This window comes from Sminthopsis crassicaudata, chromosome 3 (genome assembly GCF_048593235.1).
Source record: "Sminthopsis crassicaudata isolate SCR6 chromosome 3, ASM4859323v1, whole genome shotgun sequence".
NCBI lineage: Eukaryota > Metazoa > Chordata > Mammalia > Dasyuromorphia > Dasyuridae > Sminthopsis > Sminthopsis crassicaudata.
Genome location: NC_133619.1, coordinates 179,924,104 through 179,949,246, shown reverse-complemented (window position 1 = coordinate 179,949,246; position 25,143 = coordinate 179,924,104). Strand labels below are relative to the sequence as shown.

Below are 25,143 nucleotides of genomic sequence, written 5' to 3'. Positions count from 1 at the left end.
AAGTTTGAGAGGAGGATCCAACTGGGATAAATGCAAAGTCTAGCATGGGAGGTAGCATCTGGGGAGCGCTATGCGAGCTCAGATGGTGAGGGTGCTGGGGACTGGAATGGGGATGATGATTACCAGGCATTGTACAAAGCATTTTCTTAAGGATAGAATGTCCCTATCACCTAGAATGTCCTAGAATGTCCCTATCACCTTTTTTCTTTTTGGAAAGCCTGGTAGGAGAAATATTTGCCAGGGTTTCTCCACAACCTGGATTAGGGCCATACCTCCCTCTAACCTCAGCAGCTCCAGACCCACTCCCCCTCCTGGCCTGTTCTTAGCCCTCGATTTAAATTGGTTGGATTTATTCAGGGGACTCAGCTGCCTGACGATTGGAACACATCGTTTGATTTCATTGAAAAGGCAAATGCTTCTGTTTAATGTGAGCTTCAATCTCTTCCCCCAGTTGTTGCAATATTTGGTGTATTGGGCATGTTGCTCGTGACCTCTTCCAGACTTACTTAACATGACATGATAACCTTGGCATAAGATTGGACATGTCTTGTACAAACAATCCTGGCCTAATTAACAAAGGGATCCAAGATCTGCATCGTTTGAAAGGGGTATTTTCCAAGAAGAAAGGTACCTGATGAAGAGGTCCAGGGACTTAACCGTGGCCCTAGGCTCCATCCCAAGAGCAATATGTGGGCTTAGCTCCCTTTCCCACTGGCTGCTTCTACTCATGTCCCCAGATTCTGGTCCCTGTGTCTTTTGTAACCGTATCATTCATCCATCAGACTACTCAATCAGCAAAGCACAAATAAACAAACATATATTACTGACTGCTTCTACTCATGTCCCCAGATTCTAGTCCCTGTGTCTTTTGTGACCGTATCATCCATCAGCCTTAGACTACTCAATCAGCAAACATATATTACAGACTTGCTATGTGTCATATGTTACACTAGACCCTGGAGACAGAAAGATAAAAACAAAATGGTTTTTATTATTGTGGAAAATTAGTAGGAAGAAAATCTCTGTATAAGCAAGATAATTGCATAAATATATTTATATACATTGGATTTATCATATATTTTCACATATTTTTAATTACCGGTCTTCTAGGGAAGGAGGGGGAATGTTGGAACAGGAGGTTTCACAAGGCTCAGTGTTGAAAACTTGTCCCTTCATATGTTTTCTAAAATAAAGTTTCCTAAAAAATATTTTTAAAAGGAAACCTCCGCATGAATCCTGAGCAGTTTCCTTGCTTACCTTGGCCACGGAGACCTCATTGTGTGATGCTCATTGTGACATGCCAGAGAACACCCAAGATTTTGTAACTTAAAGGTGATGATCTCGCCGCCACAACAACCCAGTTGGATCCTGACAGCAAAGGGAGTAGTATGTGAATAGAAGAATGGATGAGTGGACAAATAGACTAGATACAGAGATAACTGGTGATGGAGACAGCAATGGGAGTAGTATGTGAATAGAAGAATGGATGAGTGGACAAATAGACTAAATAGAATAAATAGTACCTTTTCAGGCAACATATAAGCCAATACTGAAGCAAAGGAGATATTGAACCCAGAGTGACCAGATTCTGGCGATCTACTTCAAACGGGATTTAGATTGTTGGGGAGTTTTGATCTATACTTTTGATCTATACTTTTGTTGTACTGGTGGAGGGGAAGGGGACAGATGATGTTGCTGAGTTTGATGGGGTTGTTTTTTTTTCTGTTTCCAAAAGTGTCAAGTTGTCATTCTTTCAGCTCCCACATGATTAGGGACACATGATTAGTGATATTTCCCAATTAGATTTCCCAGCTCGTTAATCTAAACAAATACTTGTTGGCAATCTAAACAAATACTTGTTGGCAAACTTATTGGGTAAAGGACATTTTTAAAGGACATTTTTCCCTTATTTGCAGCTAGCCCATGCTGCTGATGGGTAAAGCTGGCTATCCTATCTGGGTGTGGGAATAAGAGAGGGAGGCAGATTTGTTCTTCTTTGAGATTGTGAAACAACTGTAACCAGGACCTTTGCCCTCTCAGAGGCTGGGGACCGTCTCTGAAAGTCTGGGAGCAAAGAGCTATTGGGGGTTAACAAGCAGCAGGGCTGTTGTGTTCTAGCTAGGAAGTGGACCTTTTGGATCTTCCGGATCTTCCTGGAGGAGCAGAGCAGCCATTCCACACCTGGAGGGCAATTCAGAATGACAAGGGACTGGCTTAGAGATTTGCATCCAGGGGAAGGCTGAGCCAGAAAATAATTGGTGTCCCCACAGGCTTGTGCTGGATCTGCCCATTCCCCCTTTGAAGTTTCTTCAACTTCTGCCTGACTTGTGCTCCTTATAATCTATATGACTGAAATGCAAAACTTAAAGCTGGGGAGATGAAGAAGGGGGATAGTAAGAGTGCTAGAAAAGCAAATGGGTGCTCTGGAGCCGGCAAGATTGGAGATGGGAAAACCCAGTCTGATTTGATTCCATAGATAGTGGCAAAAGTCAGGTTAGCGCGCACAAAAGATGTTTGCAATGATTGATAAAGCTGGAAGGCCCTGGCAATAAAATGAAACAGTTCAAACTAATTCCCAAGCAGAATGCAGCCTTAATTGGCTGAAGGGCCCCAGAAGGCCCTGAACAATCCAGTCAAGCCAGCTTCCAGAGCTAGTGCTTAGCCTTGGGAATCCTCCCACGGCATGGAAATGAAGGAGGTCTGGATTGCTCTCTGACAGCACCTTCTCATCCTCCATCTTGGGCTTTCCACCTGGACTTTCCACTTCGAATCACTTCCAATTTACCAATATTTCTTATTAAACTCCTATGTACCTAAGGAAACCAGCATTTATGTACCAAGCACTGTGCTAAGCACTTTACATATATTCTCTCCTCAACAACGGTGCTATTATCCACACACTCAACGGTGCTATTATCCACACACTCAGTTAAAGAAACTGAGGCAACAGGTCAGCAAAATAGAGGCTAGATTGAAACAGATCTTGTCTTGTACAGACAACCCTGGCCTAATTAACAAGGAGATTCTAGATCTGCAGCATTCAATGGGGTGTTTTCCAAATTCTATATATGAAAGGTACCTGATGAAGCTGTCTGGGTTGTTAACCATGGCCCTAGCTCCTTCTGCTTTTCAGCCAAACCCTAGGCTCCATCCCAAGAGCAATATGTGGGCTTAGTTCCCTTTCCCGCTGGGTGCTTCTACTCATGTCCCCAGGTTCTGGTCCCTGTGTCTTTTGTGACTGTATCATCCATCTTCCTTAGACTACTCAATCAGCAAAGCACAATTAAACAAGGAGCAAACATATATTACATACTTACTAGGGGTCATATATTACACTAGACCATGGAGACAAAGATAAAAACAAAATGGTCTTGCCCTCAAAGTTTACATATTATTGCGAAAAATGATGTCAACAAAAAAAAGTAGGAAGAAAATCTCTGCATAAGCAAGATAATTGTAGGAAGAAAATCTCTGCATAAGCAAGATAATTGTATAAATATTTTTATAGATTTATCATATATTTTCACATATTTAACATGTAATTACCGGTCATCCTGTCTAGGAGGTGGAAGGAAGGAGGGGGAATGTTGGAACAGGAGGTTTCACAAGGGTCAGTGTTGAAAACCTGTCCCTTCATATGTTTTCTAAATAAAAAGTTTTCCTAAAAAGAAAACCTCCGCATAAAGCCTGAGCACAATCCTTGCCTTACTTACCTTGGCCATGGAGACCTCATTGTGTGATGCTCATTGTGACACGCAGGAGAACACCCAAGCTTTTCTGACTTAAAGGTGATGATCTCGCCACAACAACCCAGTTGGATCCTGACAGCAAAGGGAGTAGTATGTGAATAGAAGAATGGATGAGTGGACAAATAGACTAGACAAATAGACTAGATACATAGATAACTGGTGATGGATGGATGGGATAGATAGGATAAACAAATAGATTGATACACTTGATGCATAGTTAAAAAGATAATGATGGATAGATAAGTGAAAAGATAGATTTACAGTAGAAATATTTATAGGTAGAAAAGTGATTTATAGGAAGAAAAGCGATTTCTAGGTAGCAAAGAGCACTATAGGAAGAAAAGCAATTTATAAGTAGAAAAGAGATTTATAGGAAGAAAAGAATGAATATTTGGATTAAATTAGACATAGATAAATCAGTAAATAAATTACTGGAAAAAGAGATCCTTTCTGGTCCTAATCAGTATCATATCAAGGGCTGCTGTCAAAGATTGAGACTGCCTTCAGGTCAGTATCAAACTATTATATTTTACCCTTCAATATTATGGAAGCTAAAATGGTTGCTTTCTATCTGGCTTGGGAAATATTTGACTTCTCTTTCTCCCCTCTTCCCCCATCAACCCCCAAAATTGCAGTTTGTGGATGGTTATTCCAGTAGATCAATTGGACACATATCTTTCACTTATTGCTGTAACATTTTACCTTTTCAGGCATCGTATAAGCCACTGCTGAAGCAGAGGAGATATTGAACCAGTTGTGACCAGATTCTGGGGCTACTGAACGCATGTTCGGGCCACGGGATCTACTTAAAATAAGATTTAGCATGTTCATGAAGGTAAAGCAGCTAAATAGAGATAATCTATCTGCAGCTTCCCTCTTGCAGTCAGTGTTAATATGGAGTTCAAGGTAGGGCCAGGTTGCTGACTAACCCTATATGTACTAGAAGTACAAATAATCTGGGAAATAGAGAGCCTACCTTTAAAAACAAACAATCAAAAGCAGATTCTTTGAGTTCAGAAACTGTTTCTTTTTCATCATCCTATGCCTGGTTCCCAGAAACAAGATGACTTGCTCATATTAGAGGTTTCATAAATGCTTGTTGAATTCAATTACATATAGATGCAGACAAAAATTATTGGCAGCTGGCTGGTACAGTGGATAACACTGTTGGACCACACTTGAATTTCAAACACCAGCTGTAGGACTCAATTCAAACACCAGCTGTAGGACTCTGGGCAAGTCACTTAATCTGTGTTTGCCTCAATTTCCTCATCTCTAAAATGGGAATGGTACAATCATTTTTGTTCCATAGAGAATAAGGCTCTGAGAACTATTTGTTTTCAAGTAGAGTCACAGCATCGTGGATTTTGAGCTGGCAGGAATATTTCAGGGTTTCTACTTCCATATTTTACAGAGAAAGTCACTGAGACTCAGGGAGGTATATTTAGTATATTGTCCCAGCGCATACCTGTTAATACTACTCCTGTTACCTCTACGTGTTCATTATATATTTGTGTATGTGTATATTTCCATACTCCAATCTTCTAACCTATAGCTAAACGTATTAACTGTTAAAAAAAAAAAAAAGTGGTTGGTGTAGGGAAAAGACACTATAATAAAGTAACATTAAACAAGTGGAATTTTGCTCTGCTAAATATTTCTTACCTGCATGACTTTTTATTAAACTCCCTGAGCCTCAGTTTCCTCATATGTGGCTCGAGCTCCATATGTGGCTCGAGCTCCATGACCACTAGGAAACTACATTTCCAGTTCTAAAATTGTGATTCCACAGCTGACAATCTAGGATCTGTATTTGATCATTAATGAGTCATATATTTTTTCTTGGATTTTATATAGTTCATTTGTAGCAACATTAACCTGACTTGCTTGTCTGTGGGCTGACCCCATCCTTATTGTGGTGACTGTTACAGGTGAGCCGCCCTCCTTCCGGTGACCATCCACTTCAGATCCTCTTTGTGGTTTGTGGGGTGACGATATCAGAAGCCAAAATGTTGAAAGATCTCGTTTCTTCCTTGAAGCCTGGAACACAGGTACCGAACCCAAAATAACAGGACATGCGTCTCCCTGGCTTAAGGATGGGTCTGAGCCTTAGGGGTATTAGAGGAGATATTCTATAGAACTCGGGAGATGGTGAAGCACTGAGTAAATGTAAGATTATTCTCTTACTGCTACTATTATTACTCGTACTCTTACCCCTAGTATTTTACTTCTACTATTACTCCTCTTCCTACTCCTATTAGTATCACTCCTACTATTACTACTATTACTCTTCCACCAACTACTACAATTACTCCCACTCTTATTACTGTTACTATTCATACTATTCCTGTTCCTTCTAGTTCTCTTTCTCCTCCTACTAGTACTATTATTGCTCCTATTCCTATTAATACTCCTTCTACTACCACTATTACTATTACTACTACTACTACTAGTGTAACTCCTATTCCTATTATTATTACTATTGCTATTACTACTTATTCTGCTACTATTATTCCTACTTCTATTACTTTTACTACTCATACTACTCCTACTTCTTCTACTCCTCCTCCTCCTACTACTACCATTATTCATTTCTCCCTACTATTACTATAATTATTACTACTACTACTATTATTGCTACTCTTACTTCTATTACAATTAGTACTCTCCTACGAGTACTGTTAAATTTTATAGTGCCATGACCAATTTATTGCCCTTCTAGCAGCGGACAACTTAACCATTACAACACCAGAAAGGGTTTCAGTGAGATGGTACAGTGGATGGAAGGCAGGGCTTCAAGGCAGGAAGACTTAGAGTTCTAATTTTCTAATTCTATTATAATAATCTGGGAAGAAAATATCTGCATAAGCAAGATAATTACATACATAAGTTTACATACATTGGATTGAGCATATATTTTCACATATTTAACATGTAATAACCGGTCATCTAAGAAAGGAGGTGGAAGGAAGGAGGGGGAAAGTTGGAACAGGAGGTTTCACAAGGGTCAGTGTTGAAAACTTGCCACTTCATATGTTTTCTAAATAAAAAGGGTTCCTAAAAGAATTTTTAAAAGAAAACCTGCGCATACAGCCTGAGCAAAATCCTCATCTGATGAGCAGTTGCCTTGCTTACCTTCTCCATGGAGACCTCATTGTGTGATGCCCATTGTGACATGCTCTAGCTCATTGTGACATGCCTGAGAACAAACAAGGTTTACTGACTTAAAGGTGATGATCTCGCCAAAACAACCCAGTTGGATCCTGAAAGCAAAGGGAGTAGGATGTGTGTATAGAAGAATGGATGAGTAGACAAATAGACTGTTAGACCAGATACATAGATAACTGGTGATAGATGGATGGGATAGATAGTAAAGACAAACAGATTGAATAGATACACTTGATGCATAGTTAAAAAGATAATGAAGATAATGATGGATAGATAAATGAAAAGATAGATTTATAGTAGAAAAGTTTATAAAAGCAATTCATAGGTAGAAAAGAGATTTATAGTAATTAAACAGATCTTGTCTTGTACAGACAACCCTGGCCTAATTAACAAGGGGATTCTAGATCTGCAGCGCTCAATGGGGTGTTTTCCAAATTCTATATGATGAAAGGTACCTGATGAAGCTGTCTGGGTTGTTAAGCGTGGCCCTAGCTCCTTCTGCTTTTCAGCAAAACCCTAGGCTCCATGCAAAGAGAAATATGTGGGCTTAGCTCCCTTTCCCGCTGGCATTTTGATCTAATCTTAGTATGTGGTGTTAAATGTGGGTCCATGCCTAGTTTCTGCGAATATAATCAAAATGACAATACTCCCTAAACTAATCTATTTATTTAGTGCTATACCAATCAGACTCCCAAGAAACTATTTTAATGACCTAGAGAAAATAACAACAAAATTCATATGGAAGAATAAAAGGTCGAGAATTGCAAGGGAACTAATGAAAAAAAAAGTCTAAGTATACCTGATTTAAAGCTATATTATAAAGCAACAGTCACCAAAACTATTTGGTATTGGCTACGAAATAGACTAGTTGATCAGTGGCATAGGTTAGGTTCACAGGGCAAGATAGTGAATAAAAATAGCAATCTAATCTTTGACAAACCCAAAGATCCCAAATTTTGGGATAAGAATTCATTATTTGACAAAAACTGCTGGGAAAACTGGAAAGTAGTATGACAGAAACTAGGGATGGACCCACATTTAACACCACAGGTATTGGCTAAGAAATAGACTAGTTGATCAGTGGCATAGGTTAGGTTCACAGGGCAAGATAGTGAATAAAAATAGCAATCTAATCTTTGACAAACCCAAAGATCCCAAATTTTGGGATAAGAATTCATTATTTGACAAAAACTGCTGGGAAAACTGGAAAGTAGTATGACAGAAACTAGGCATGGACCCACATTTAACACCACATACTAAGATTAGATCCAAATGGATCCAAGATTTAGGCATAAAGAACGAAATCATAAATAAATTTGAGGAACATGGGATGGTTTACCTCTCAGACTTGTGGAGGAGGAAGGAGTTTGTGTCCAAGGGAGAACTAGAGACCATTATTGATCACAAAATAGAATATTATGATTACACCAAATTAAAAAGTTTCTGCACAAACAAAACTAATGCAAACAAGATTAGAAGGGAAGTAACAAATTGGGAAAACATTTTTACAGTTAAAGGTTCTGATAAAGGCCTCATCTCCAAAACATACAGAGAATTGACTTTAATTTATGAGAAATCAAGCCATTCTCCAATTGATAAATGGTCAAAGGATATGAAAGAGTGTTTCAAATCACTATTAATCAGAGAAATGCAAATTAAGACAACTCTGAGATACCACTAGTCACCTGTCAGATTGGCTAAGATGACAGGAACAAATAATGATGAATGTTGGAGGGGCTGTGGGAAAACTGGGACACTGATGCATTGTTGGTGGAGTTGTGAAAGAATCCAACCATTCTGGATTGGATTCTGGAGAGTAATCTGGAATTATGCCCAAAAAGTTATCAAAATGTGCATACCCTTTGACCCAGCCATACTACTCCTGGGCTTATATCCCAAGGAAATACTAAAGAAGGGAAAGGGACCTGTATGTGCCAAAATGTTTGTGGCAGCCCTTTTCATAGTGGCTAGAAGCTGGAAGATGAATGGATGTCCATCATTTGGAGAATGGTTGGGTAAACTATGGTAAATGAATGTTATGGAATATTATTGTTCTATAAGAAATGACCAGCAGGAGAAATACAGAGAGGCTTGGTGAGACATGTTAAGTGAAACGAGCAGAACCAGAAGATCATTATACAGTTCAACAATGATACTGTACGAGGATGTATGCTGATGGAAGTGGATATCTTCAACATATAATCCAATTCCAATTGAACCAGAACATCATTATACTCTTCAACAATGATACTGTACGAGGATGTATGCTGATGGAAGTGGATATCTTCAACATAGAGAAGAACTAATCCAATTCCAATTGATTAATGATGGACAGAATCAGCTACATCCTATAAGAAATGACCAACAGGAGAAATACAGAGAGGCTTGGAGAGACATGTTAAGTGAAACGAGCAGAACCAGAAGATCATTATACAGTTCAACAATGATACTGTACGAGGATGTATGCTGATGGAAGTGGATATCTTCAACATAGAGGAGAACTAATCCAATTCCAATTGAACCAGAACATCATTATACTCTTCAACAATGATACTGTATGAGGATGTATGCTGATGGAAGTGGATATCTTCAACATAGAGAAGAACTAATCCAATTCCAATTGATTAATGATGGACAGAATTAGCTACATCCAGAAAAGGAACACTGGGAAATGAGTGTAAACTGTTATTTTTACCTTCTGAATCCAATTCTTCCTGTGCAACAAAAAAATTCGGTTCTACACACATATATTGTATCTAGAATATACTGTAATATATTTAACATGTATAAGACTGCCTGCCATCTGGAAGAGGGGGTTGGGGGAGGAAGGGAAAAAAATCTGAATAGAAGTATGTGCAAGGGATAATGTTGTAAAAAAAAAAAAGTTATAATTATAAAATAAAATAAAAATTAAATAAAAAAAATTTTGGATAAAATAAAATAAAAATTAAATAAAAAAAATTTGGGGGATCTTTGGGTTTGTCAAACACTAGATTGTCAAACACTAGATTGCTATTTTTATTTACTATCTTGCCCTGTGAACCTACAGTCTATTTTTTAGCCAATACCAAATGGTTTTGGTGACTGTTTAACTTTAATTTTTTTTTCATTACTTCCCTTAAAATTCTCGACCTTTTGTTGTTCCATATGAATTCTGTTGTTATTGGAAGTCTGATTGGTATAGCACTAAATAAATAGATTAGTTTAGGGAGTATTGTCATCTTAATTATATTTGCTCAGCCTATCCAAGAGCACTGAATGTCTTTCCAATTAATGTCTTTCCAATTATTTAAATCTGACTTTATTTTTGTGGCAAGTGTTTTGTAATTTTGCTCATATAATTCCTGTCTCGCCTTTGGTAGATATATTCCCAAATATTTTATACTATTGACCGTTATTTTGAAAGGAATTTCTCTTTGTATCTCTTGCTGTTCGATTGTGTTGGTAATGTATAAAAATGCTGAGGATTTATGTGGATTTATTTTGTATCCTGCAACTTTGCTAAAATTCTGAATTATTTCTAATAGCTTTTTAGCAGAGTCTTTGGGGTTCTCTAAGTATACTATCATGTCATCTGCGAAAAGTGATGATTCTTACCTACTCTAATTCCTTGAATCTCTTTCTCGGCTCTTATTGCCGAGGCTAGAGTTTCTAGTACTATATTGAAAAGTAATCGTGATAGTGGGCAACGCTGTTTCACTCCTGATCTTATAGGGAAAGGTTCTAGTTTATCGCCATTACATATGATGTTTACTGAAGATTTTAAATATATGCTCGTTATTATTTTAAGAAATAGTCCATTTATTCCTATATTCTAAGCATTTTTAGTAGGAATGGATGTTGGATTTTATCAAATGCTTTTTCTGCATCTATTGAGATGATCCTTCTGAAATAGACCCTAAAAAAGAACACCACGGAATATTGTGGCTAAGCTGCAGAATTACCACACAAAGGAGAAAATCTTGCAAGCAGCTAGAAAAAAACAATTTAAATACCAAGGTGCCACAATAAGGGTCACTCAAGATCTGGCTGCCTCCACATTAAAAGATAGAAGGGGCTGGAACCTGATATTCCATAAGGCAAAAGATCAAGGATTGCAACCAAGAATGAACTACCCAGCTAAGTTTAGCATCTTTTTCCATGGAAGAAGATGGTCATTCAATGAAATAGAGGAATTCCATATGTTTCTAAGAAAAAAAAACAGACTTAAACAAAAAAAAATTGATCTACATCCACAAGACTGAAGAGAAACAGCAAAAGGTACTCAGAACCCTTGAGAACGGTATCTCTATTGTGGGTATATAGAAAGTACCCATGGATAATTTGATTTAATTTGATATAAAAGAAAAAAAGGGGGGGTGTAGTAAAAGGAAGTGGGTATTATCAGAAAAAGGGGAAGGAGTGATAAAAAGAGGGAAAGTACATCCCAGAAAGAGGCATAGAAAATACACCATATCTGAGGGAATTTAGAGAGGGGGAGAAACATTGTGTGAATCTTACTCTCATCAGAAGAGATTCAAAGATAAAATAATTGTCATATTTGTTTTTCAGAGAATTCTCTCTCTCTCACCTCATTAAAAGAGGGGAGAGGAAAAGGGAAAAGGAAAAGGAGAATAAGGGAAGGGACATGGAGGGAGGGGGGAGGGATACTAAAAAAAGGGAGGGCTGTGTGTCACAAGTGGGGTCTATAAATTAAATATCGGGGAAGGGGTTCAGGGGGGTCAAGAGAAAAAAGCATAATCTGGGGATAATATGATGGCAGGAAATACAGAATTAGTAATTTTAACTGTAAATGTGAAGCTGGAGAAGAACGTCAAATATTTACTGGGAAAATCTATATATCTGGAAAATAGTTCTAGGAGAGATAATTTGCGAATCATTGGACTTCCCGAAAACTATGACCAAAAAAAGAGCCTAGATTCTATTTTACTGGAAATTATCAAAGAGAACTGTCCATCAAACGGAGATGGATAGCAGACTGGATCAAAAATCAGAACCCTACAATATGTTGTTTACAGGAAACACACTTAAAGAAGGGAGATACATACAGAGTAAAGGTAAAATGTTGGAGCAGAATCTATTATGCTTCAGGTAAAGCCAAAAAAGCAGGGGTAGCTGTCCTTATCTCAGATCAAGCAAAAGCAGAAGTTGAAGGGAGCGGAGCCAAGATGGCGGAGAAGAAACACACAACTCTGTGAACGTCCTTACTCCCTCACAAACAATTAGATAAATCAGTCTCAGAAATAGCGTTGTGTGAACGTCCTTACTCCCTCACAACCAATTAGATAAATCAGCCTCAGAAATAGCGTTGGACTGATAGATACCACAAGGACTGGAAGAACGACTTACCAGCTGAAAGAGAATCTGGAGTTTCAACATAAAAGGTCAGTTCCCAGGAGAGGAAGAAGAGAGGCCAGCACAGACGGCTGGGTGCTAGCATACTGCGCTGATTGTGCTGGAAAGGGCTCTGGGATCTTGAGAAGCCACTGAGATAGAGGAATCTGGCACAGGCCGTTAGCTCTTCTCTACTTATAATACAGCAGTTCAGAGGAGAAATCTAAACTACTTTAAAAATTCAAAGATAGATTAGATCTTCCTGGATCCTGGGGGTGACTCAGCAGATCTCGGCACTGGGGAGTGTGGCACCTAGCTCCCACCTGAGACTAGTTAAGAGATTGAGAAGTGGGCAAATATGGCCCAAGGCAACACACACTGCCATGCTCAGCTGAAGGCTGTGGAACTCAGCTCCTGAAGTCCCAGAGAAGCGGAACCTTTGAACTAGGGACCGCGGATTCTGGCAGACACTTCCAGTTTGAGAGCAGGGGCTTTTCACGTCACCTGCTACTGACATCCACGCCCCACCAGGATGCATAGTCCGGGCTTTGTGTAGCCTTTACTGTTCAATCTCAAACCTCAGGGAAGCCGCTAAAACACAGCGCCCTCAAGGCCTCAGCAGTGCTAGTCACCTCTGCTGCACTTCCAGGGAAGGGTTGGGGAACTCTCTCCCAGAGCTCTCTCTTAGCTCAGGCGCAGGAGTTGCTGCATCCATTAGGTCTGGGAGGAAGCTGGTAAATGAATAAATAATTTCCTACCACAGGGACAGACCCCAAAAGATTTTTCAAGTATGAGCTATTAGAAATAATTCAGAACTTTAGCAAAATTGCAGGATATAAAATAGATCCACATAAATCCTCAGCATTTTTATACATTACCAACACAATCCAACAGCAAGAGATACAATGAGAAATTCCATTCAAAATAACTGTCGATAGTATAAAATATTTGGGAATATATCTAACAAAGGAAAGTTAGGAATTATATGAGCAAAATTACAAAACACTTGCCACAAAAAGGAAGTCAGATTTAAATAATTAGAAAGACATTCGGTGCTTTTGGATAGGCCGAGAGAATACAATGAAGATGAAAATACTCCCTAAACTAATCTATTTATTTAGTGCTATACCAATCTGACTCCCAAGGAACTTTTTTTAAAGACCTAGAAAAAATAACAGAATTCATATGGAACAACAAAAGTTCGAAAATTTCAAGGGAAGGAATGAAAAAAAAAAAAAATGAAGGTGGACTAGCTGTCTAGCTGTACCTGATCTAGAACTATATTATAAAGCAACAGTCACCAAAACCGTATTGGCTAAGAAATAGACTAGTTGATCAATGGCATAGGTTAGGTTCACAGGGCAAGATAGTGAATCAAAATAGCAATCTAGTGTTTGACAAACCCAAAGATCCCAACTTTTGGCATAAGAATTCATTATTTGACAAAAACTGCTGGAAAAACTGGAAATTAGTAAGGCAGAAACTAGGCATGGACCCACACTTAACACCATATACTAAGATAAGATCAAAATGGGTCCATGATTTAGGAAAGAACGAGATCATAAATAAATTAGAGGAACATAGGATAGTTTACCTCTCAGACTTGTGGAGGAGGATTATGTGACCAAAGGAAACCTAGAGATCATTATTGATCACAAAATAGAAAATTTAGATTACATCAAATTAAAAAGTTTCTGCACAAACACAACTAATGCAAACAAGATTAGAAGGGAAGTAACAAATTGGGAAAACATTTTTACAGTTAAAGGTTCTGATAAAGGCCGCATCTCCAAGATATACAGAGAATTGACGCTGACGCTAATTTATAAGTAATCAAGCCATTCTCAAATTGAAAAGTGGTCAAAGGATATGAACAATTTTCAGATGATGAAATCAAAACTATTTCCACTCACAATTTCCAAATCACAAGTGTGAGATACCACTACACACCTGTCACATTCGTTAAGATGACAGGAAAAAATAATGATAAACGTTGGAGGGGCTGTGAGAAAATAGGGAAAATGTTGCATTGTTGGTGGAGTTGTGAAAGAATCCAACCATTCTGGAGAGCAATCTGGAATTATGCCCCAAAAGTTATCAAAATCTGCAAATCCGTTGACCCAGCAGTGCTACTACTGGGCTTATATCCCAAGGAAATACTAAAGAAGGGAAAAGGACCTGTATGTACGAAATTATTTGTGGCAACACTTTTTGTAGTGGCTAGAAACTGGAAAATGAATGGATGTCCATCAATTGGAGAATGGTTGGGTAAATTATGATATAAGAATGTTATGGAATATTATTGTTCTCTAAGAAACGACCAACAGGAGGAATACAGAGAGGCTTGCAGAGACTTACATCAACTGATGCAGAGTCAAACGAGCAGAACTAGGAGATCTTTATACACTTCAACAATGATACTGTATGAGGATGTATTCTAATGGAAGTGTATATCTTCAATATGGAGAAGAACAAATCCAATTCCAATTGAGCATTGATGGACAGAATCAGTTACACCCAGAACCTGAACACTGGGATATGTAAACTGTGAGCATTTTTTGTTTGTTTGTTTTTTTGTTTTTCTTCACAGATTATTTTTACCTTTTGAATACAATTCTTCCTTTGCAATAACAACAACAATAAAATTTGGTTCTGCACATATATATTGTACCAAGAATATACTATAAGATATTTAATATGTATGGGAATGGCTGCCCTCTATTGGAGGGCATGGAGGGAAGTAGGGGAATAATTCAGAACAGAAAAGAGTAGAAGGGATAATGTTGTAAAGAAAAATTACCTATGCATATGTACTGTCTAAAAAATGCTATAATTAAAAATCAATAAAAAATAATAATAACTTGCTGGCATTTGTACTATTTTAAAATTATTATATCATTTGACTCTCACAAAAACTTAGGCAATAGGAATTATTGTAAACAACGTTTCACTATTGAGAAAACTGAGGGCAGATGTAAAATTACTTGTTTAATTTCAAAACATATAGTAAGTTTTGGAAGGTAAATTAGAGTCTTAAGTCTTCCTGCCTTAAAGCCCCTGCCCTCTATCAGCTGTACCATCTCACTTTCACCTTTTCTGATGTTGTAATGGTTAAGTTGTCTGCTCCTAGAAGGGCAAGAATTTGGTCATGGCACTAGGAAAACTTAACAGTACTCCTAGTAGGAGTAATAATACTAATAGAAGTAAGAGTAGCAGTAGTAGTAGTAGTAGTAGTAACAGTAGTAGTAGTAGTAGTAATAGTAGTAATTATAGTAATAGTAGTGAGAAAGGAGTAGTGGTAGGAGTAGGAGGTGGAGGAGTACAAGAAGTAGGAGTAATCTGAGTAATAACAGTAATAGGAGGAGGAATAATAGTAATGATAAAAGTAATAGGAAGAGAAGTAATGATAAAAGTAATAGTAATGGTAGTAGTACTAATAATAATAGCAGTAGGAATAATAGTAGTAGAAGTAGTAGTAATAGCAATAGTAATAATAGGAATGGGAGTTACACTAGTAGTAGGAGTAGTAGGAGTAAGAGTTGTAGTAGTAATAGTAATAGTAAAAGTGGTAGTAGAAATAATAGTAGTGGTAGTAAAAGGAGTATTAATAGGAATAGGAGCAATGATAGTACTAGTAGCAGGAGGAAGAGATCTAGAAGTAATAATAACAGTAATAAATGTGGGAGAAATTGTAGTAGTTGGTGAACGAGTAATAGAAGTAATCGTAGGAGTAATACTAATAGGAGTAGGAAGAGGAGTAATAGTAGAAGTAGTAGTAATAATAATAGGGGTAAGAGTATGAGTAATAATAGTAGTAGTAAGAGTAGTATCTGACATTTACACAGTGCTTCACCATCTCCCAAGTTCTATAGATCATCTCTTCTGATGCTACCCCTAAGGCTCAGAACAAGTCTTGTGGGAACAGCAAGACTCTCCCATCCTTGGGCCAGTGAGACGCATGTCCTGTTATTTCGGTTTCGATACCTGTGTTCCAGGCTTCAGGGAAGAAACGAGATCTTTCAACATTTTGGCTTCTGATATTGTCACCCCACCAACCACAAAGAGGATCTGGAGAGGATGGTCACCGGGAGGACGGCGGCTCACCTGTAACAGTCACCACAACAAGGACGGGGTCAGCCCTCAGACAAGAATGCCAGGTTAATGTTGCTACAAATGAACTATATAAAATCCAAGAGAAAATATATGACTTATTAATGATCAAATACAGATCCTACATTAGGAGGAAATGTTCCTGGATTTTCAGCTGTGGAATCACAATTTTAGAAATGGAAATGTAGTTTCCTAGTGGTCATGGAGCTCAAGTCTCTTATTTAACATGTGAGGAAACTGAGGCTCAGGGAGTTTAAAGTGATAATAAAAAGTCATCAAGGTAAGAAATAAACAGCAGAGCAAAATACCACTTGTTTAATGTTACTTTATTACAGTGTCTTTTCCCTACCCCATCCAACCCCCCCCCCTTTTTTTTTTAAGAGTTAATATATTTAGCTATAGGTTGGAAGATTGGAGTATGGAAATATACACACACACATATCCACAAACATACACACATATATAAGGAACACTTAGAGGTAACATGATAGTATTAACAGGATCTGTTTGAATCTTGTCTCTGCCATTTACAACTTGTATGCACTTGAACAATATATTAACTCTACTAAATCTCCTTGAGTCTCAGTGACTTTCTCTGTAAAATATGGAAATAGAAACCCTGAAATATTCCTGCCAGCTCAAAATCCACGATGCTGTGACTCTACTTGAAAACAAATAGTTCTCAGAGTCTTATTCTCTGTGGAGCAAACATGATTGTATCATTCCCACTTTACAGACGAGGAAATTGAGGCAAACACAGATTAAGTGGCTTGCCCAGAGTCCTAAAGCTGGTGTTTGAAATCACTTGCTGATTCAAGGGAGGTCGAACAGTGTTATCCACTGAACCAGCCAGCTGCCAATAATTTTAGAAAAAGTCTACATCTATATGTCATTGAATTCAACAAGCATTTATGAAACCTCTAATATGAGCAAATCATCTTTTTTCTGGGAACCAGGCATAAGATGAAGAAAAAGAAAATAGTTTCCGAACTAAAAGAATTTGCTTTTGATTGTTTGTTTGTTTTTAAGTGTAGGCTCTCTATTTCCCAGATTATTTGTACTTCTAGTATATATAGGGCTAGTCAGCAACCTAGTCCTACCTTGATCTCCCATTAACACTGACTTCAGGAGGGAAGCTGCAGGTAGATTATCTCTGTGTAGATGCTTTACCTTCATGAACATGTTAAATCCCGTTTTAAGTAGATTCCGAGGCCCGAAGATGCATTCAATATCGCCAGCATCTGGTCACAACTGGTTCAGTATCTCCTCTGCTTCAGCAGTGGCTTATAGGATGCCTGAAAGGTAAAATGTTACAGCATAAGTGAAAGATATGTGTCCAATTGATCTACTGGAATAACCATCCACAAATTAAAATTTTGGGGGGAGGTAGGGGAAGAGGGCAGGAAGGAGAAGTCAACAATTTCCCAAGCCCGATAGAAAGCAACCATTTTAGCTTCTATAATCTTAAAGAATAAAATATAATAGTTTAATACTTACCTGTAGGCAGTCTCAATCTTTGACAGCAGCCCTTGGTATCATGCTGAAGAGGGCCTGAATGGATCTCTCTATCCAGTAATTTATTTACTGATTTACCTAACCCTCCATTGACTCATTCATTATCTATGTATAACTTAATGCAGCTATTCATTCTCTTCTGCCTATAAATCTCTTTTCTACCTATAAATCTCTTTTCTTCTTCTAAATCACTTTTTTTTACCTATATATCTCTTTTCTACTTATGTATCGCTTTTTTTCATATAAATCTCTTTTCTAACTATAAATCGCTTTTCTTCCTATAAATATCTTTTCTACCTATAAACTTTTATACTATAAATCTATCTTTTCACTTATCTACCCATCATTATCTATTTAACTATGCATCAAGTGTATCCATTCGATTTATTTGTTTCTCCTTTCTGTCCCATCTATCTATCACCAGTTATCTATGTATCTAGTTTATTAGTCTATTTGTCCACTCATCCATCCTTCTATTCACATTTCCTTCACCCTTTGCAGTCAGGATCCAACTGGGTTATTGGGGAGAGAACATCACCTTTAAGTCAGAAAACGTTGGGTGTTCTCAGGCGTGTCACAATGGGCATGACACAATGAGGTCTCCATGGAGAAGGTAAGCAAAGCAAATGCTCATCAGATGAGGATAGTGCTCAGCCTGTATGTGGAGTTTTTTCTTTTAAAAAAATGTTTTAGGAAAGCTTTTTATTTACAAAACATATGAAGGGGTAAGTTTTTAACACTGACCCTTGCAAAACCTTCTCTTCCAACTTTTCCCCTCCTTCCTTCCACCCCTTCCCCTAGAAGACAGGTAATTACATGTTAAATATGTGAAAATATATGCTTAATCCAATGTATGTAAAAATATTTATCCAATTATCTTGGTTATGCATAGATTTTCTTCCTAGTTCTTTTTGTAGAAATCATTTTCCCCAATAGAATATAAACTTTGAGGGCAAGACCATTTTGTTTTTATCTTTATGTATCCAGGGTCTAGTGTAATATAGGACCACTAGTTAATATGTAATATAGGTTTGCTCCTTGTTTAGTTGTGCTTTGCTGATTGAGTAGTCTAAGGAAGATGGATGAGGTGGGCTACCAGATGAATGATACGTTCATAAAAGACACAGGGACCACAAACTGGGGACATGAGTAGAAGCAGACAGCGGGAAAGGGAGCTAAGCCCACATATTGCTCTTGGGATGGAGCCTAGGGTTTGGCTGAAAAGCAGAAGGAACTAGGGCCACGGTTAAAAACCCAGACAGCTTCATTGAATAAATAAATAAAACCAAAGAGTTGGTTTTATGAAAAAGCCAATAAAATAGATAAACATTTGGTGAATTTGATCAGAAAAAAGAAAGAGGAAAATCAAATTGATCTTTCCACCAATGAAGAGGAAATTAAAGAAATAATGAGTTACTTTGCCCAACTTTATGCCAATAAATTTGATAACTTAAGTGAAATGGATGACTTCCTCCAAAAATATAGGCTCCCTAGATTAACAGAGGAGGAGATAAATTGCTTAAATAGTCCCATTTCAGAAAAAGAAATAGAACAAGCTATTAATCAACTCCCCAGGAACAAATCCCCAGGACCAGATGGATTCACATGTGAATTCTACCAAACATTTAAAGAACAATTATCCCCAATGTTATATAAATTATTTGAAACAATAGGGGATGAAGGAGTCCTACCAAACTCCTTTTATAACACATAGTACTGATACCTAAACCAGGTCGATCGAAAACTGAGAAAGAAAATGATAGACCAATTTCCTTAATGAATATTGATGCTAAAATCTTAAATAAGATATTAGCAAAAAGACTTCAGAAAATCATCTCCAGGATAATAAACTATGATCAAGTAGGATTTATTCCAGGAATGCAGGGCCAGTTTAATATTAAAAAAACTATTAATATAATTGACCATATTAATAATCAAATTATTAAAACCATATGATCATCTCAATAGATGCAGAAAAAGCTTTTGATAAAATCCAACATCCATTCCTACTAAAAACTCTTTGAGAGTAAAAGAATAAATGGACTATTCCTTAGAATAATCAGTAGCATATATTTAAGACCATCAGTAAGCATAATATGCAATAGAAATAAACTGCAACCTTTCCCAGTAAGATCAGGAGTGAAACACCTTGCCCACTATCACCATTACTATTCAATATAGTACTAGAAACGATAGCCTCGGCAATAAGAGCCGAGAAAGAGAATCAAGGAATTAGAGTAGGAAATGAGGAAATCAAACTATCACTCTTTGCAGATGACATGATGGTATACTTAGAGAACCCCAAAGACTCTGCTAAAAAGCTACTAGAAATAATTCAAAATTTCAGCAAAGTGGCAGGATACAAAATAAATCCACATAAATCCTCAGCATTTTTATATATAACCAACAAAATACAACAGCAAGAGATACAAAGAGAAATTCCATTCCAAACAAATTTTGAGAGTATAAAGTATTTGGGAATCCATCTACCAAAGAAACGTCAGGAATTATATGAGAAAAATTACAAAACACTTGCCATAAAAATAAAGTCAGATTTAAATAACTGGAAAGACATTCAGTGCTCTTGGATAGGCTGAGCGAATATAATAAAGATGACAATACTCCCCAAACTAATCTATTTCTTTAGTGCTATACCAATCAGACTCCCAAGAAACTATTTCAATGACCTAGAAAAAATAACAACAAAATTCATATGGAAGAATAAAAGGTCGAGAATTGCAAGGGAACTAATGAAAAAAAAAGTCAGAGGAAGGTGGTCTAAGTGTACCTGATCTTAAGCTATATTATATAGCAGCAGTCACCAAAACCATTTGGTATTGGCTAAGAAATACACTGGTAGATCAGTGGAACAGATCAGATACAAAGGACAAAAAAGGGTATATCTATAACAATGTAATCTTTGACAAACCCAAAGACACCAACATTAAGGGATAAATATTCATTATTTGGAAAAAAACTGTTGGGAAAACTGGAAATTAATATGGCAGAAATTAGATATGGATCCACACTTAACACCATATACCAAGATAAGATCAAAATGGGTCCATGATTTAGGCATAAAGAGTGAGATAATAAATAGATTAGAGGAACAGAGGATAGTCTACTTCTCAGACCTGTGGAGGAGGAAGGAATTTATGACCAGAGGAGAACTAGAGATCATTATTGATCACAAAATAGAAGATTTTGATTACATCAAACTAAAAAGTTTCTGTACTAACAATACTAATGCAAACAAGATTAGAAGGGAAGTAACAAATTGGGAAAACATTTTTAAAAGCAAAGGTTCTGACAAAGGTCTCATTTCCAAAATATACAGAGAATTGACTTTAATTTATAAGAAACCGAACCATTCTCCAATTAATAAATGGTCAAAGGATATGCACAGCCAATTCTCAGATGAAGAAATTGAAACTATATCCACTCATATGAAAGTGTTCCAAACCACTACTGATCAGAGAAATGCAAATTAAGACAACTCTGAGATACCACTACACACGTGTCAGATTGGCTAAGATGACAGGAACAAATAATGATGAATGTTGGAGGGGATGTGGGAAAACTGGGACACTAATACATTGCTGGTGGAGTTGTGAAAGAATCCAGCCATTCTGGAGAGCAATTTGGAACTATGCCCAAAAAGTTATCAAAATGTGCATACCCTTTGACCCAGCAGTACTACTACTGGGCTTATATCCCAAACAAATACTAAAGAGAGGAAAGAGACCTGTATGTGACAAAATGTTTGTAGCATCTCTTTTTGTTGTAGCTAGAAACTGGAAGATGAATGGATGTCCATCAGTTGGAGAATGGTTGGTTAAATTATGGTATATGAAGGTTATGGAATATTATTGCTCTCTAAGAAATGACCAGCAGGAGGAATACAGAGAGGCCTGGAGAGACTTAAATCAACTGATGCTGAGTGAAATGAGCAGAACCAGAAGATCGCTGTACACTTCAACAATACTGTATGAGGATGTATTCTGATGGAAGTGGAAATCTTCAACATAAAGAAGATCCAACTCACTTGCAGTTGATCAATAATGGACAGAGGTAGTTACACCCAGAGAAGGAACACTGGGAAGTGAATGTAAATTTTTTTTAATTTAATTTTTATTTTATTTTATAATTATAACTTTTTTTTGACAGTACATATGCATGGGTAATTTTTTACAACATTATCCCTTGCACTTACTTCTATTCAGATTTTTTCCCTTCCTCCCCCAACCCCCTCCTCCAGATGGCAGGCAGTCTTATACATGTTAAATATATTACAGTATATTCTAGATACAATATATGTGTGTAGATCCGAATTTTTTGTTGCACAGGAAGAATTGAATTCAGAAGGTAAAAATAACAGTTTACACCCATTTCCCAGTGTTCCTTTTCTGGACGTAGCTGATTCTGTCCATCATTAATCAATTGGAATTGGATTGGCTCTTCTCTATGTTGAAGATACCCATTTCCATCAGCATACATCCTCATACAATATCATTGTTGAAGTGTATAATGATCTTCTGGTTCTGCTCGTTTCACTTAGCATCAGTTGATGTAAGTCTCTCCAAGCCTCTCTGTATTTCTCCTGTTGGTCATTTCTTATAGAACAATAATATTCCATAACCTTCATATACCATAATTTACCCAACCATTCTCCAAATGATGGACATCCATTCAACTTCCAGTTTCTAGCCACTACAAAAAGTGCTGCCACAAACATTTTGGCACATACAGGTCCCTTTCCCTTCTTTAGTATTTCCTTGGGATATAAGCCCAGTAGTAGTATGGCTGGGTCAAAGGGTATGCACATTTTGATAACTTTTTAGGCATAGTTCCAAATTGCTCTCCAGAATGGCTGGATTCTTTCACAACTCCACCAACAATGCATCAGTGCCCAGTTTTCCCATAGCCCCTCCAACATTCATCATTATTTGTTCCTGTCATCATCTTAGCCAATATGACAGGTGTGTAATGATACCTCAGAGTTCTCTTAATTTGCACTTCTCTGATCAATAGTGATTTGGAACATTCTTTCATATGAGTGGAAATAGTTTTAATTTCATCATCTGAAAATTGTCTGTTCATATCCTTTGACCATTTATCAATTGGAGAATGGCTTGATTTCTCATAAATTAAAGTCAATTCTCTGTATATTTTGGAGATGAGGCCTTTATCAGAACCTTTAACTGTAAAAATGTTTTCTCTAGACTACGACAAAGAAGAGCTTTTTGACCTTTTATCCGGAGAGATTCCCAAAGGGCATCAACCCAGCACTTGCAGAGCCACTGAGCTTTGCCAGCCTCTTCGGCTCGACTTCCACTCAGCACACACAATTAGCACTCTTACACACACACACACACACACACACACACACACTCTTAAGGGGCGATGAGGGTCGGGAGGAGATGCTGAGGAGGAAAAAGAAGAACGTGAGGCCACAGTGGGAGTCCTCTGTGGCCACCAGATTCGCTAAAAAAAGAGGGCTTCCAGGTAATATAAGAAAAGCCTCCATCTAATCCCTTCCGGCCCTCAATGATCCCCATTTCTCGTCTGTCTCTCCTAGCTAAAATATGCACCAAGCTCCCAGCTCCACCACCTTCAGAATGCAGACGCGCCCCCCCCCCCCGCCCCCCCCCTCCATGTCTCAAGTTCAAGGTTAACTCCACACAGGTTGCATTCTTCCCCACAGGGCCTAAAACGGTCTCGGACGGTTTCGGCTGAAGTTTGCTCGCAGATTACTTCCAAAGAGAGCAAAAACCGCCGAGCCTCCAGGAAAGCCGGGAGGGAGGAGAAAAGGGGTTTGGAGAGGGAAGGGGAAGAAGAGCAGGTAGCGCCAGGTGTGTAAAGGAAGGTTTAGAAAACTGGAAAAGCACCCTCCCGGCTAAAAGCGTCTGCACCCAAGAAACGTGCGCACCCGAGACACACACACACACACACACACACACACACACACACACACAGAATGCAGTGTGTAGGCAACCACAGCTCCACCACCGCCTGCATCAGCACTGCCACCACTCACTTCTCCCATTCCTCCCTCCCTCCCTCCCTGTTCCCCGCCCAGAAGGACTCCCTACACCGGAGGGGAAACAAGAACCTCGTCCACCGCTCTCCCCCACCTCCCCCCCACACCAGTGCCCAGCAATGAATGAATGGGGGCTCTCCATCCATCCCCGCCAGCACACACTTACAGGCTACGTAGGCGACAAAGGCGATGACCACTAGCAGCTTCATCCTCCTCGGGTTGATCGCAGTCAGCAGAAGTAACAGCGGCGCCTTGCTCACCATCCCTGGGAGCAGCGCGAGCCCAGGACCCTGCCGCGCGCGCGGGGACCCGCCTGCTGCCCAATACGCGAAAAACCTGGGAAGGCTCATGTGAACTGATGCAAAGTAAAGAGAGCAGAATCAGATCATTGTACACAGTAATAGCAATGGTATATGGTAATCAGCTGTGAATGACAGCTCTTCTCACCAGTACGATGATCCAAGATAGCATTTTCATTATGGGTCCTTTGGAACTCTCTGCCTCCAGAGAGAGAACTGATGAGCTCTGAATGCGAATTGAAGCAGATTTTTTTTCCTGCCGGCCCCCTTTCCCCCACTCAGAAAAGGCTTATTAGGGTAGGAAACTACACTCTAAGTCAGCCTGCACCATGCTCGCGGCAGGGCGGCAGCGGCCCGAGTAAACTCCTCCCTCTGCCTCCCAACCTCGGAAGCTCCGCCCCTCGGCCCCAGAGGCTTCCTGCCCATAGACACCAATACACAGGCGCAATGTTAGCTCCTCCCTCTCCTTTACTTCCCTCTCCCGCCATTGCTAGCGGGCGCAGGAACTATCTCTTCCCCCCGCCCCTCCGGTCATCAAAGAATGTTGGGGGCGGGTTGGGTCCAACTTCAACTGGTGCACGCATGCGTAGAATAGCGTTTCTAGACCACGCCTTCTCATCTGTCTGGCTTTTATCTTTTTCACCATCCTGCGGGCTCTCTCTGGCAAGCTTAACTTTTGATTTATTTCGGGAAAAATGGTCCTCGATGAAACGAGGGAACTCCGTGCTTTTGAGCACTCATGCTTGCTTTTCTTATCTTTGCCTAGCCCCTTCTCTCTGCAATTAATTTATTTTTATCCCTAAAGCGCATTGAGAACGTCTCAGGAAAGTTTTTATTTTTCTATTTCATTTTCCTCTTGCTTTCTAGCATCAAATTATCAAAATGATAAACCCGAGCCTGGCACTAAGGAATCTAATCCCCCCTTCAA

The 25,143-nt window shown here is 38.6% G+C and overlaps 1 long non-coding RNA gene across 4 annotated transcripts in view; it reads right to left on the bottom strand.

The window, feature by feature from the left end:
• Nucleotides 1-24,586, bottom strand: part of LOC141560891 (uncharacterized) — a 295,397-nt gene extending 270,811 nt beyond the window's left edge. Inside the window, exons 1-4 of one of the 4 annotated variants that reach the window (XR_012487874.1) lie at nucleotides 24,364-24,586; nucleotides 24,083-24,271; nucleotides 6,885-17,656; nucleotides 1,896-5,789 (exon numbers count right to left, since the gene is read on the bottom strand). This is a non-coding gene — a long non-coding RNA (uncharacterized LOC141560891). Of the gene's footprint in view, nucleotides 1-1,895; nucleotides 17,657-24,082; nucleotides 24,272-24,363 lie in introns of those variants that run through there. The other 3 variants (XR_012487873.1, XR_012487872.1, XR_012487871.1) reach the window with 3 other exon arrangements.
• Between the last annotated feature and the right edge of the window lie 557 nt (nucleotides 24,587-25,143).